This window comes from Carcharodon carcharias, chromosome 5, assembly GCF_017639515.1.
Source record: "Carcharodon carcharias isolate sCarCar2 chromosome 5, sCarCar2.pri, whole genome shotgun sequence".
Classification (NCBI taxonomy): Eukaryota; Metazoa; Chordata; class Chondrichthyes; order Lamniformes; family Lamnidae; genus Carcharodon; species Carcharodon carcharias.
In genome coordinates, this window is record NC_054471.1 from 186,115,385 (window position 1) to 186,127,572 (window position 12,188).

The window sequence follows — 12,188 nt, forward strand, 5'->3', positions numbered from 1 at the left end:
TCAGAGCATGCTAGAATTTCAAGTTCAGTTTGACAGTGAGAAACTTGAGTCCCACAATAATGTTCTGGAGTTAAACAAAGGCATGAGGTCAGATTAGGCCCTGGTGGACTGGGCAGGAAGACTACAAGGTAGGACAGTTGAACAGTGGCAGATATTTAAGGAGATATTCAATTCCTCCCAAGTAAAATATATTCCAAAGAGGAAGAAAGATGGTAAGAGGAGGAAAATGCATCCATAGCTAAGCAAGGAAGTTAAAGATAACATAAAAGGCAAGAGAGTAGCTAAAGTCAACAGAGGGCGCAGGTGAGAAGTGACTGAAGCATTCTGGAAGCATTCTGAGAGTCGCAGCCACCGTGTTTCAGGAAGGAATTGAGGAGAAGGACTTTTGCACTCAACAGGATGAAGAGCATTCAACAGAGGGCGCTGGTGAGAAGTGACTGAAGCATTCTGGGAGAAGTCACCGGAGCCACCGCGACTCAGGAGGGAATCGAGGAGAAGGACTCTTACACTCAACAGGAGGAAGAGCATCCAACAGAGAGCACCGGAGCAGTGAGTGTAAATCTGGCTTACCTCAGGGATTCGCAGCCTTGTCTCCAGGGAGCAGACTTGGAGGGAGGAGCACCGGAGCAGTGAGCATAAATCTAGCTTACCTCAGGGATTTGCGGCCTTGTCTCCAGGGACCAGGCCCGGAGGGAGGAGCACCGGAGCAGTAACTGAAGCCAAAACTGAAAAAGTGACATCACAGGAAAGCTGTGACCTGATTGGTTGCTTAGTAGGAAATCTGTACCAAATTTGAAAAAAAACACTGCAAAGCTAATTAATAAATTAATTATCTAAGTCGAGATGGCTGGGTAGGTGATGTACTGTAGCTGTATGATGTGGGAGCTGGCAGATCCCATTGCGAGACGCAGTGACCACATCTGCAGCAAGTGTTGGTTGCTGTAGGAACTCTGGCTCAGAATTGATGAGCTGGGGTCTGAGCTCCAGATGCTGCAGCACATCCGGGAGGGGAGAGTTACGTGGATGCTTTGTTTCAGGAGGCGGTCACACCCGGTAGATTAAGTACCTCAAGTTCAGTCAATGGTCAGGGTCAGCAGTGTGTGTCTACAAGTGAGGTAGGTAGAGGGATCCTGTGTTCAGGAACAGAGGAACCTCAGCTCTTGACCTTGTCCAACAGGTACGAGGTACTTGCTCCCTGTGTGAATGAGGAACAGGGCTGTAGGGAGGATGAGCCAGCTGACCACGGCACCTTGCACAGGAGGCCATTCAAGAGGGGGGAGCAAAAAGACGTGGTAGTTGTAGGGGATTCTATAATTAGGGGAACTGATAGCATCCTTTGTAAGCAGGATCGAGAGTCCCGCATGGTATATTGCCTGCCCGGTGCCAGGGTGAAAGACATCTCTGACCGGCTTGAAAGGATATTGGTCCATGTCGGGACAAATAACATGGGTAAGACTAGGAAAGAGGACCTGTTTGGGGATTACTAGGAACTAGGGACTAAATTAAAGAACAGGTCCTCAAGGGTTATAATCTCCAGATTACTACCCAAGCCACGTTAAAATTGGCATAGGAATGTGAGAATAAGGGAAGTAAACACATGGCTAAAAGAGTGCTGCGGGAAATGGGGGCATCAGTATTGGAACAGGGGGATCTGTACCGTTGGGACGGTCTCCAAATGAACCGATCTGGGACCAATGTTCTAGCAAAAAGGGTAAATAGGGTGGTCAACAGGACTTTAAATTAGAAAGTGGGGGAGGGAAGGGAAGGGTAAAACTCCAAGAAGTATGACTAATGGGAAACAAAGCAGTAGGTTAGCATGTGGTGGTGTGGATTCAACTTCATGGAAAATTATGAAAAAACTGAAAAGAAAGGAGAGCCCAAGAGAGGCTATTAAAGTCTCCAGAACATAAAATAGGACAGAGTGTTTGGAAAGGGCTAGGAATCTAACTTCAAGCACATCAGATAAAGGGACAACAATGAGAAAGGGGACGGGAAATACAGGACTGAAGGTGTTGTATCTGAATGCACGCAGTATACAAAATAAGGTAAATGAGCTTGTAGAGCAGATTGAAATTGGCAGGTATGATGTGGTGGGCATCACGGACACATGGCTGCAAGGGGATCAGGACTGGGAGCTAAACATCCAAGGATATACATCCTATCAAAAAGATAGGCAGGTTGGCAGAGGGGCTGCTTTGTTAGTAAGAAATGAAATTAAATCGATAGCAAGAAATGACATAGGGTCAGATGATATAGAAACTGTGTGGGTAGAGTTGAGGAACTGCAAAGGTCAAAAAACCATAATGGGAGTTATGTACAGGCCTCCGAACAGTAATCAGGATGTGGGGCACAAGATACGCCAGGAGATAGAAAAAGCGTATAAGAAAGGCAAGTTTACAGTGATCATGGGGGATTTCAATATGCAGATAGACTGGGAAAATCAGGTTGGTACTGGATCCCCAGAAAAGGAATTTGTGGAATGTCTACGAGATGGCTTTTTGGAGCAGCTTGTGGTGGAGCCCACTAGGGAACAGGCAATTCTAGATTTAGTGATGTGTAATGAGGCAGATTTGATAAGGGAGCTTAAGGTGAAGGAACCCTTAGGAAGAAGTGACCATAATATGATAGAATTTACCCTGCAATTTGAGAGGAAAAAGCTGGAATCAGATGTAATGGTATGACAGTTGAATAAAGCAACTACAGAGGCATAAGGGAGGAGCTGGCCAGAATTGACTGGGAGATGAGTCTAGCAGGAAACACAGTAGAACAGCAATGGCAGGAGTTTCTGGGAGTAATTTGGGAGACACAGCAAAAATTCATCCCTAGGAAGAAGAAGCATACTAAAGGGAGGACGAGGCAACCATGGCTGACAAGGAAAGTCAGGGACAGCATAAAAGCTAAAGAGAAAGCATACAATGCGGCAAAGAGCAGTGGGAAACCAGGGGATTGGGAAGCCTACAAAGACCAACAGAGGACAACTAAAAGAAATAAGGAGGGAGAAGATTAAATATCAGGGTAAACTATCCAGTAATATAAAAGAAGATTGCAAGAGTTTTTTAGATATATAAAGGGTAAGAGAGAGGCAAAAGTGGACATTGGGCCACTGGAAAATGATGCTGGAGAAGTAGTAATAGGTACTTTCCACCAGTCTTCACAATGGAAGACACGATTAACAGCCCCAAAGTTCAAGAGAGTCGCGGGGCAGAGGTGAGTATGGTGACCAATACCAAGGAGAAGGTGCAAAGGTGCAAGGAAAGCTGAAAGATCTGAAGGTGGATAAATCAACTGGACCAAATGGATTACACCCCAGAGTTCTGAAGGAGATAGCTGAAGAGATAGTGGAGGTGTTAGTGGTGATCTTTCAGGAATCACTGGAGTCAGGGAGGGTCCTAGAGGACTGGAAACTCACTAATGTAACCCCCCTGTTTAAGAAGGGAGTGAGGCAAAAGACGGGAAATTACAGGCCGATTAGCCTGACCTCGGTCATTGGTAAGATTTTAGAGTCCATTATTAAGGATGAGATTTCAGAATACTTGGAAGTGCATGGTAAAATAGGGCAAAGTCAGCATGGTTTCATCAATGGGAGGTCATGCCTGACAAATCTGTTAGAATTCTTGAGGAGGTAACGATTAGGTTCGACAAAGGAGAGCCAATGGATGTTATCTGTTTGGACTTCCAGAAGGCCTTTGACAAGGTGGAGCACAGGAGGCTTCTCAGTAAGATGCCCATGGTGTTAGAGGCAAGGTACTAGCATGGATAGAAGATTGGCTGTCTGGCAGGAGGCAGAGAGTGGGGATAAGTGGGTCCTTCTCGGGATGGTGGCCGGTGACTAGTGGAGTTCTGCAGGGGTCAGTGTTGGGACCACAACTTTTCACTTTATACATTAATGATCTAGATGATGGAACTGAGGGCATCCTGGCTAAGTTTGCAGATGATACAAAGATAGGTGGAGGGACAGGTAGTATTGAGGAGGTGGGGAGGCTGCACAAGGATTTGGACAGGTTAAGAGAATGCAAAGAAGTGGCAGATGGAATACAACGTGGGCAAGTGTGAGGTCATGTACTTTGGTGGGAAGAATAGAGGCATAGACTATTTTCTAAATGGGGAGAGAATTCAGAAGTCTGGAGTGCAAAGGGCTTTGGGAGTCCTAGTCCAGGATTCTCTTAAGGTTAACTTGCAGGTTGACGCGGTAGTTAGGAAGGCAAATGCAATGTTGGCATTTATTTTGAGAGGACTAGAATATAAAAGCAGGGATGTGCTGCTGAGGCTTTATAAGGCTCTGGTCAGACCACATTTAGAATATTGTGAGCTATTTTGGGCCCCATATCTTAGGAAGGATGTTCTTACCCTGGAGAGGGTCCAGAGGAGGTTCATGAGAATGATCCCAGGAATGAAAGGCTTAACATATGAGGAATGTTTGAGGACTCTGGGTCTTTACTCGATGGAGTTTGAAAGGATGAGGGGGGATCTGATTGAAACTTACAGAATACTGAAAGGCCTGGATAGAGTGGACGTGGGGAAGATGTTTCCATTAGTAGGAGAGACTAGGACCCAAGGGCACAGCCTCAGAGTAAAGGGAAGACCTTTTAGAACAGAGATGAGGAGAAACTTCTTTAGCCAGAGAGTGGTGAATCTATGGAATTCATTGCCACAGAAGGCTGTGGAGGCCAGGTCATTGAGTGTATTTAAGATTGAGATAGATAGGTTCTTGATTGGAAGGGGATCAAAGGTTGTGGGGAGAAGGCGGGAGAATGGGGTTGAGAAACTTATCAACCATGATTGAATGGCAGAGCAGACTCGATGGGCCGAATGGCCTAATTTCTGTTTCTATGTCTTATGGTCTAAAGTGAACATTGGTCCCTTGGAGGATGAGACTCAGTAGTTAATAGTAGGGAACGGATGAAATGGCAGAGATGCTTAATCAATATTTTGCCTTAGCTTTCACGGTGGAGGACACTACTACCACCCCAATAGTAACAGGTAGTGCAGAGGGTTTATAGAGGGACGAACTTAGAACAATCACCATCACTAGAGAAAAAGTACTGAGCAAACTATTGGGATTAAAGGGTTACTAGTCCCCAGGACCTGATGGCCTACATCCCAGGGTCTTAAAGGAAGTGGCAGTGGAGCTAATGGATGCATTGGCTATAATATTCCAAAATTCTCTGGATTCTGGAAAGGTTCCAGTGGATTGGATAAATGCTAATATAACATCCTTATTCAAAAAGAGGGGAAGGCAGAAAGTAGGAAACTATAGACCAGTTGGTTTAACATCTGTTATTGGGAAATTGTTGGAATCCATTATTAAGGAAGTAGTAATGGGGCATTTGGAAAGTCAAAATGCAATCCATCAGAGTCAACATGGTTTTATGAAGAGTAAATCATGTTTGACTAATTTGCTAGAGTTCTTTGAAGATGTGACAAGGAAAGTGGATAATGGGGATCCGGTAGATGTAGTAAATCTGGACTTTCAGAAGGTCTTTGTTAAGGTGCTGCACAAAAGATTAAAACACAAGATATAATCACACGGAGCTAGGGGTAATATATTAGCTTGGATAGAAGATTGGCTAACCAGCAGAAAGTAGAGAGTCAGGATAAATGGGCCTTTTTCTGGATAGCAAGCTGTAACTAGTGGGGTGCCACAGGGTTCGGTCCTTGGGCCCCAACTATTTACAATCTATATTAATGATTTGGATTCAGGGATATAAGGTGCTATAGCTAAATTTGCAGATGACACCAAAATAGGTGGGAAAATAAGTTGCAATGAAGAAATAAGAAACTTACAAATGGATATGGACAGGTTAGATGAATGGGCCAAAATTTGGCAGATGGAGTTTAACGTGGATAAGTGTGAGGTTATCCATTTTGGTCAGAAGAATTAAAAAAGGAGACTTATTATTTAAATGGAGAGAAACTTCAGAATGCTTCAGTGCAGAGGGATTTGGGTGTCCACGTGCATGAATCGCTGAAAGCTAGTATGCAGGTACAGCAGGTAATAAGGAAGGCAAATCACAGAATCACAGAATCACACAGTGCAGAAGAGGCCCTTCGGCCCATCGAGTCTGCACTGACACCTGAGAAACACCTGACCTACCTACCTAATCCCATTTACTAGCACTTGGCCCATAGTCTTGAATGTTATGACCTGCCAAGTGCTCATCCAGGTATTTTTTAAAGGATATGAGGCAACCCACCTCCACCACCTTCCCAGGCAGTGCATTCCAGACCATCACCACCCTCTGGGTAAAAAAGTTTTTCCTCACATCCCCCCTAAACATCCTGCCCCTCACCTTGAACTTATGTCCCCTCGTGACTGACCCTTCAACTAAGGGAAACAGCTGCTCCCTAACCGCCCTGTCCATGCCCCTCATAATCTTGTACACCTCGATCAGGTCACCCCTCAGTCTTCTCCGCTCCAACGAAAACAACCCAAGTCCATCCAACCTCTCCTCATAACATAAATGTTTCGTCCCAGGCAAAATCCCGGTGAATCTCCTCTGCACTCCCTCCAGTGCAATCACATCCTTCCTATAATGTGGTGACCAGAACTGCACACAGTGCTCCAGCTGTGGCCTCACCAAGGTTCTATACAACTCCAACATGACCTCCCTACTATTGTTATCTATGCCTCGATTGATAAAGGCAAGTGTCCCATCTGCCTTTTTCACCACTCCACTAACATACAACTCCGTCTCCAGGGATCTATGGACACACATGTCTAGGTCCCTTTGTTCCTCAGAACTTCCTAGTGTCATGCCGTTCATTGAATAATTCCTTGTCAAATTACTCCTTCCAAAGTGTATCACCTCACACTTTTCAGGGTTAAATTCCATCTGCCACTTATCTGCCCATTTGACCAACCCGTCTATATATTCCTGTAGCCCAAGACACTCAACCTCACTATTAACCACCCGATCGATCTTTGTGTCATCCGCAAACTTACTAATCCTATGGCAAATGGAATTTTGGCATTTATTGTGAAAGGAATAGAGTATAAAAATAGGGAAGTGTTGTTCCAACTGTATGAGGCATTGGTGAGACCGCACCTGGAGTACTGTGCACCGTTTTGGTCCCCTTGCTTGAAGACGGATGTAATTGCATTGGAGGCGGTTCAGAGGAGGTTCACTAGATTGATTCCAGAGATGCGGGACTTATCTCATGAGAAGAGATTGAGCAGTTTAGGCCTATGCTCGCTAGAGTTTAGAACGATGAGAGGAGAACTAATTGAGGTATATAAGATGCTAAAGGGGATAAGCAAAGTAGACGTGGAGCGGATGTTTCCCCTTGTGGGACATTCTAGAATGAGAGGCCATAGTTTTAGACTAAGGGGTGGTAGATTTAAATCAGAGATGAGGAGGAATTACTTTTCTCAAAGGGTCGTGAATCTGTGGAATTCACTACCTCAGAGTGCAGTGGATGCCAGGATGCTGAATAAATTTAAGGAGGAGATAGACAGATTTTTACTTAGTAATGGGTTGAAAAGTTATGGGGAGCGGGTGGGAAATTGGAATTGAGGCTGAAATGAAATCAGCCATGATCGTATTGAATGGCGGGGCAGGCTCGAGGGGCTGAATTGCCTACTCCTGCTCCTAGTTCTTATGTTCTCTCTTCCTTTTGTAATGCCAGTTCTCCTACTCCTTACATTTTGTCATGACAGCGGACGATAGCCCCAATTACATATGGACATATTGAACTTTTAAGTAAGACATGTTTTTTAAAACAAGGACATACAAGCAAAAGTTGGGTGACAATGCAAAATAATCACTTGTTAGAAAATTCCTATGTGGATTACACTTGACCAACTAGCCCAGAGAATGGAATGTCACACCTAAAAAAGTATCAAGGCCTACTTCATACAGAGACTCTTTAAAGGAAAAGATGCAATGCAAAAACCACATTATCTCCTGTGGTTGCGGAGATAATGAAGGCTGATTACCATCTTACCAGAAGCCATCTCCTGTGAGCTATATTCCAGACTGTGGACAAGATGTGAGTTGAAAAGAAAGCAGATCTGGGCGAACGACATGTTTGTTTGTTTCCCTTCCAGGAAAACACAAAAAGAGGGGTTAAAAAGCCAATTGTAACCCTAGTTGTGTGTGCTAGTTTTAGTATTCCAGGCCTGGTGTGAGAGGCTGTGCTGTGAAGGTCACAGATGAAGAACATCAACTGGGCATCCCTGCGCTTGCAGGTAAAAAGCCCTCTCTCTCCCTGATTGCTGGAGGCAAGTAACAAGTCAGCAAAGCCACAGCCGAAAAGGAAACAGGAGTCCTTTCAGCTGACCTGCAGAACCAAGAATCTCCAAACCCACTGCTCAACTGCCCAAAGTCAGCTCTACCAGAATCACCCAACTTAACAGCTGCAAGGTTTCACCATCAACTTCTCACAAACAAGCCAAAAGATTGATTCGTGTACCTTTTTTTAAGCTTTATTTCTGGAAACACTTCTGATTTCTAATCTGTGTGTATGTGTGTTGTGTTTTTATTATTTTTTCCCGCATTTTAGTAACTAATAAACTTACGCTTTCTTTGACTCAAGAAGACTGGTTAAATTGGCTCCTTCTAAAACATAAATATATTTGGACTGGGAAAAGTTATCCACAAGGGATAGGATCCTTTTTAAATTAACCTTGTTGCAACCAACCGAAGGGGTTGAATAAAGAAGGGGAGCCAGTTCATCCCTCCTCACTCAGGAGCATAACAATTTAGGGTACCTTGTACGGGATCATAACAAATTGGGGGAACCTCGCTCAGGGACTAGTCTTAACAATTTTAATCAATGAAAGAACTGACATGCAGACAAATCTAAAACTCTTGAATAATTCTATTATATAAATTTTATCCATTCAGTACTATATTCACATTAATTTCAATATTTTATACACATATAAATGTTCCACACACTTGTACATAATATAGGTATATTATAAATACACTTATTTAACAATGCTGCTTTCATATTTGGCATTTATTCAGTTTGATTGGTATTTCTTTTATCCAATCCTCTATATAAATACATGTTTTATTTTCATCTTGGGATGTGAGAATCACTGGCAAGGCCTGCATTTATTATCTATTCATATTTACCACAGAGAAGGTGTGAGAGAGCCGCCTTCTTGAACTGCTGCTATTGTATTCCCACAGTGCTGTTAGGGAGGGTGTTCCAGGATTTTGACCCAGTGCTAGGGAAGGAATGGTGACATCCTTCCCAGTCAGGACGCTACATGGCTTAGGGGAGATGTTGCAGTTAGTGGTCTTCCCGTGAATCTGCTGCCCTTGTCCTTCTAGGTGGTAGAGGTGACGGGTTCGAAAGGTGTTGTAATGCATCTGCATTGGGGTGGTGAAGGCAGTTAATGTTTAAGATAGTGAAAGGGGCTTCGATCAAGCACAGTACTTTGCCTTGGGTGGTGTGCATCTTTAGTGCTGTTGGAGTTGCATGCATCCAGGCAAGCGGAGAGCATTCCTTCACACTCCGGACTTGTGCCTTGAAGACAGGTTGTGGGGAGTCAGGAAGTGAGTTACTTGCCACAGAATTACCAGCTTCTGACCTGCTTTTATAGCCAGTGGCCCAGATTTTCACTGAGAGGCTCTCCGTCTTGGCAAAAATAGTGGAAGTGACCGAAAAAAGTCCCGTCCCTGATCATGGCACTTCCCATTTTGGCCGACACGCAATTGGAGGTGGGATATGTTTCAGACATGCGCCATTTAAATTATCAGCTGTCTCCACTGAAGTGGGATTTTGGTAGGCCAGGAGTGTAAAACGCAAAGGTCAGAATTTTACCTTCAGTGTGCGGGGGCGGGCCCGACACGTGAAACGCAATGATGTCGGGCGTGCAATATTTCAGAAGGCGGGCACGCTATGAGTATGGAGGTGCGCCCGCCATTAATTATCGAGCCAGTTAAGGCCCTTGAAGCAGCAATTGATTTCCATTTGGTGCAGCCCGTGCAATCTTCAGGGCATTGCATGGGCGCAACAGATGTGGTTGGCCACATTTTCCAAAACCTCATCCACACGTAGAATAAGAGGGTTGAGTGGGCTCGCGAATGCAAGCTGTTAGAACTTTAGATTATTACTTACTGCTTACAAGCCTGTTGCTTACGTGAACAGGACAACTTCATTTCACTTCAGAGCTGCTTTAACAGAAATAATAGGTTTCAATTCAGGACTCTGGAGGAGTCTTAATACTTGGGGCCTTCCAGGTATCAGACAGCCTTCCCTTACCCTGGGAATGGGGATTGTGGTCTCCGCTGGAGGCACCTCCTCTGAGGAGGAAGAGAGGGCCGGAAGGAAGAGGAGGCCAGGTGTCCTATTCAGCCTCAAGGGGAGCCACCTATGGGAGGACAGGCACAGGCACAAGAGGCGCAGAGCCAACGGGAAGTGCAAGATGGAAGGGGCCACAGAAGACGCCACTATCCTGCTGTCAGGGTTTACAGGTGGCAATGCAGCTACCTCAATATGTCTGAGGTGCAGTGACAAAGGAGGTTCTGCCTCTCAAGGGTAACAGTGACCTCGAGTCTGAGAAGAGTATCCTGCGGTCAGCATCGCAGTGAAGCAGTCTGGGAAGGGTATCCTGCAGTCAGCATCGTGGTGAAGCAGTCTGGGAAGAGTGTCCTGCAGTCAGCATCATGGTGAAGCAGTCTGGGAAGAGTGTCCTGCAGTCAGCATCATGGTGAAGCAGTCTGGGAAGAGTGTTAACTCTTGTTGAAAATAACAAGAGTAACATCAACGAATGTATGCATTGAATACTAATTGTATTATAATTGTGAGGAAAGGTCGCTGTCTAAGACCTTTCTGCTATAGTGCACCGAGGGACTGGGAATTGTTGAGAGCCCCTCGGGCTGTACAGCTCACAATGAATATATGCATTGAATACTAATTGTACTATTATTGTATTGAAGCATCTCAGAGTGCAACATGATGTATGTTGATAACTCCAATACCATTGGCTGACTGTCTGTAATGACCACATTGAAATGATTGTAATATTCATTGATTGTATTGAAGCACCTCGTGATCCATGTGTAAAAGTTGAATCTGATTGCACTTTTTGTGATGGCGATTTAGAAATGTTTTGTAATGTTCTTCCAGGTATTTTATGAATAAAGTATATTTTTCAATAAAAAATAAGAGTGACATCACAGTGTCACTACATGCTGAGGTTCTACCTGTTCCTGGTGTTGTGAAGGATGGGTCTGGTCACGCTGCCACAGAACGCTCCAAGTAGTTGGACTGTGCCGTACCACCTGTCCCTCGTGGAAAAATTTATGCAGAGAAACACCTTTGACCACAAGTCCATCAGGCAGTGGTCGGCATGCAACGTTCTAGAGACGCAGTAGGAAAAGGAGATGGTGGATCTTGTCAGCTGGTTCCCTGAGCAGACTGTCAAAGTCATTTGGCAGAATGCCTCATTACCAGAACATTCCAACAAGCACCAAGATGTAGCTTGGCTGGTGGTGAGAAAGGCCCTCCCTGTAAGATCCTTCCTACACGCCAGGAGTCTCATCCCCTCTGCACGTTGCCCTTGAGGTGGCTGTGGTGGGGAAGAGACCATTATTTACCTCCTTGTGGAATGTCCCTTTGCAAAGAAGGTCTGGAGAGAGATGCAGTGCTTTCTGTCGAGGTTCATCCCGAGCAGTTCTGTGAAACAAGATTCTGTGCTCAATGGGCTGTTCCCAGGGACACACACCGAGACAAACATCAACTGCAGTTGGAGGATTATCAGCTTGGTGAAAGACGTTCTTTGGTCTGCCCGAAACTTGTTAGTCTTCCAGTGCAAAGAGTTGTCCCCGACCGAGTGTTGCAGACTAGCGCATTCCAAAGTCCAGGACTATGTGCTGAGGGACACACTAAAGCTTGTGACAGCCGCCGCAAAGGCACAATGGGGAAAGGTTGCTGCCTAAGACCTTTCTGCCACAGTGCACCAAGGGGCTGAGAATTGAATCGAACCCTCGGGTTGTATGACTCGCAATGAATGTATGTAGTGAGCTCTAAATGTATTAAATTGTATTGAAGCACCTCAGAGTGCAACATGATGTATGTCGATAACTCCAATCCCATTGCACTGACTGACTGTCTGTAATGACCATATTGAAATGACTGTAATATTCATTGATTGTATTGAAGCACCTCGTGTACTATGTGTAAAAGTTGAATCTGACTGCACTTTTTGTGATGGCAGTTTAGAAATGTTT